Raw genomic sequence first — 3,947 nt, 5'->3', positions numbered from 1 at the left:
TGCAGCCATCCTGCTCCTCCTCCAGGTTGCCCAGAGTGGGTGACAACAGTCACAGCCTTCTGCAAAGTCTCAGGGGCACATGATCTCGGTAGCAAAACTCCCGAACTAGACTTGTCTGACTGTTCTGATGAAAGGTGTAGATACGGTGACAACAGCAGGAGACACCCCCAGCCTTCTCCGTGTACAGATTACAGTGCAAACACCGAGACAGCTGGTATTAGCAGCATTAGCTTTCTTCCTGCACCTGACATCACCGCACTTTCTCCTCACTGCCCACTGGCTTTGGCCACTACCGCGGCGCTAGCCTCACTTGTCACTGTTTTTTGATCACAACCTGCTTTTTCAGGAGATGTAACAGCAACAAGTTCCTGTTAAATCTTTACATGGCGTCTGCCTGTGCTGAGGTTACACAGGGTCTGATTCGTTGGGTGTCCGTTTAGATGACAGATTGCTAGCAATGCTACCGCCACTTGTCTCGTTTGTTCATTTGACGGGTGTTTGTGTCCAGGCTTTTCTGGCAGGATAAGGCAAACCTGGGAGGAGCATCATTTGGGATGTAAATGAAGGCTAGGTGTATATATAGCAGTGAAATAAAATACCTGAATGAAGTCCTTTGTCTGCTTCTGGAATAGTGTGTTTCTAAAATCTTCTCACTAGAACATGCAGGTGTGCTGCAGAGTTCCCGTGCTCAAACAGGCAGATTTTTTTTTAAGTAATAGTGAACATCGAAACTTGTGTTTTAATGCAGCTGTAGCTATGATGTAATAAAGTGATCTCTGATTTGTCTGTCGATCATCTCATATACGGCAAATTTGTATGTGCAGACTTGTACAGAGATGTTCTGTCACACCTGGATGAAAATTTGAGGAGCCAATGGGCTGAATTTTTACTGTATTTTCTATTTTCTGGTGTTGGATCAGAATCTCATTTCAAATTCCTTGAAGAATGTATGCAAGATAAATTCTTTTTTATTATTATTATTTTAAGCAGCCTTTTTTTGTGTGAAATTTTTCATCACATCATTCATCAATTTTTCACTATCAGTACAAGTCAGCCGAAGTATTTATTAGGTATTTTGTGGCAAAATTAATGTATTCATAGTTTGAAATGAATTTGGGGTGAGGTAACACTACAAAGACGGAGCAAAACTGAAAGCTGCTGTGTGCCTTTCAGACCTTACTGAGGAGCAGCAGCTTTATTATTAAAAAAATTGTTAATTGCTTTGTCTAGGATCCTTGCTGAGGGGTTTGATTATTTTATCAGAGTTCTGGAAGAAGCAGCTGGAACAATGGAGTTGATCTGTGCGCTGATAACCGTGTATCAGTGGGCTTTTCTGACCTGTCCTACTGCAGGGGGGAAAAAAAAGGAAACATTTTGTCACAGTACTAACTAATTCAGCTAGAAATAAGCATTTAAGCGTTTATTCATGACTGACTTAACACTTTCTGGTTTATTATTTTGCATTATGTTTGGAACTGTCTGGTTTATGGTACATCTGCTAGTTCCCTCTTTTCCTGCAGATTTTACTTTCAAATTTTAGCTTTTCCTCACCTCTTCTCTTAATACTCCATGTCTTAACTTCCAAACTAATTTGCTTAATATTTAGCATTTCTGTCTTTGAAAATCATCGTGCCGGTACGCAGAAAGAGCATTATCTTTTTTACAGTGAATGTTGTCTCTGAGATGTACCGTGTCTTGCCCAAACATAGAAGAAGATTTATCTAAGAAGAAAACATTGCTTAGCTAGTGTTTCACATTTTGTGTAAATAGCCTTCAGTCTGTAAAATTCGTAGGATTTTTTAATCTCTCTTGGTAGTGAATATGTATTTAGACTTTCCAGTTTAAATAGGTAGATGTTGTTTTTAAACACTTGCAGCAGTCAAATGCTGTAGAACTTCATGCTCTGTATTACAAAGCTCCCACTCATGTGGGTTTTTCAAAGGTGTGCTAGGAAATGAACCACCCAACAAACCTCCTCGAATTTGTGGAAATTTGTTCTTCACGCTCCAGAACGGTGGAGTGTGGGACAAAAGAGACTCAGCCACCACATTTGAGTTATTTAAAACCCCTTTTAAAAAAGGGAGGAGAGAGGGAATCTTCTAAGCAATGTTTTCTCGAGGTAATGAATACACTGAAATATTCCCTGGTCTGCAAACAGCAGGTGAAAATGTTGTTGTTGAACAGTGGGTCTGCCTGACATGACCATAAATTCTGGTTTGAGCTGCGGGGGGACTGGCCTCCTCTGTCAGACCAGCTCAGCAGATTGTTCCTGCCCGGCAGGTAAGCGCTGCTGCAGAGCCGGGCTTTTACCCAGCTGAGGGCTGCTTGGCACTGAGTGGCAACAGCGCTATGGGCTCGTGAAAATACGAAGGGCTTAGTGAGTAAATGTTGCGCAGCCCGCAGCCCATTTAGTCGTTTCCGTTCTGCCTAGCCCTCACCTCAGACACCTACATCCTTCTGCGGGGACAGGACTTGGGGGTTGTGTTCCAGTTGCCCGTACGTGGAAGAAGGATAAATTAACTTTCCTGCTTTGGGAGCGGAGTTTGTTGTCGGTAGGGAACAATTAGTCTTTGCTGTGTGACGGAAGGGACAGGAACTGTTCAGATGCGTTGCATTATGAAGCATCCGCTTTTCAGAAGTAAATTAATGCTTAATTTGAAAGCTCATTTCCTATAGCTGAAACTTCTTGGATATTGTCTATGACATGAATTCTAGTTGGTGATGTCAAGAAGTCCTTGTAATTTGAATCTCGGTGGTTTTATCTGGTATCTGTTCTCTTTCTCACCGTACTTCGTTCTCGTTCCATAGAGTCCTCCCTGCCCACTGCCGGTGGGTCATGACTGAATGCGAAGGCAGTTGTAGTGGGGTCCACATGCCAGTCTGTAACAAGTAGCATAGCGAGTGTGTCACAACCGCCAGCCTTGCGAATGGCCCCATGGGAAGGACTGGGACACCCTCCCCTGTTCGGGTTCTGACAACGAGTGAAACTTATTTCTTGCATCTTCAGGTGGTTTGTCAGAGGTCAGAGCCGGCTGCGGCAGGACCCATGTGAGAGCCCCCTTTTTGCCGTAAGCCTTGCGAATGGCCCCATGGGAAGGACTGGGACACCCTCCCCTGTTCGGGTTCTGACAACGAGTGAAACTTATTTCTTGCATCTTCAGGTGGTTTGTCAGAGGTCAGAGCCCCTGTTACAAGGCTGTTGTCTTCCTCTGGTAGGAGATGGAGATGTGCTGGTACAGTCCGGTCCACCAGTGCGTTTGCAGTCCTGGGAATCGGGGCAGGGAGGGCTGCACTGTCAGGTGTGCCAGCCTCATTCTGCAGGGATGGTTATCGGTTACTTGAAGCTGCCAGCGGTGAAGTCACCTCTGTCGCCCAAAGCCGTATAGTTCATTGCAGCCATTACTATCGGGAAGCATTTTCTTGAAGCGCGTTTAAGTCTCTTGCCTCTAGTTCTGTCACTTTAAGCACGAAAAACAGATTATTCGTTTCCACTCCAAAACCCTTTTATGTACTTGACGACTGCTGGTCATTAGGCCCCCGCCAGCCTCTCTTCTTCAGCATATACAGACCCAAATCCTGCAGTACTTTTCTTATAGGTTATATTTTTTCTAAAGCTGAGTCTTTTGTGCTTTTCCTACTTGGTTTTACTGACAGGATTCACATCTGTCTTGAAGCGTGGTACCTGTGGATGCAGTGTCCAGCTGAGAGTCAGTAGCACTGAGTGCAGAGGAGAAGGACTACTAGGGGTCTCTCTCAGGCTATTTTCCCATTCCCGCACCTCAATATGATGATTGCTTTTTCTAAAAGAGCCTGTCAGCATTGCCTGGTGTCAGGTAATGGTGTTATGTTGATTGTAACTTTTCTCCTGCGCTGGTGTCGGTGGTTTTTCTGTCCTGCGTTTGGTCAGCAGGCAATGCCTGCCCAGAACCTTGCACTTGTTCCTGCTG

The sequence above is a fragment of the Buceros rhinoceros genome, unplaced genomic scaffold (genome assembly GCF_000710305.1).
Source record: "Buceros rhinoceros silvestris isolate BGI_N320 unplaced genomic scaffold, ASM71030v1 scaffold31426, whole genome shotgun sequence".
Classification (NCBI taxonomy): Eukaryota; Metazoa; Chordata; class Aves; order Bucerotiformes; family Bucerotidae; genus Buceros; species Buceros rhinoceros.
This window is presented reverse-complemented; position numbering follows the sequence as displayed.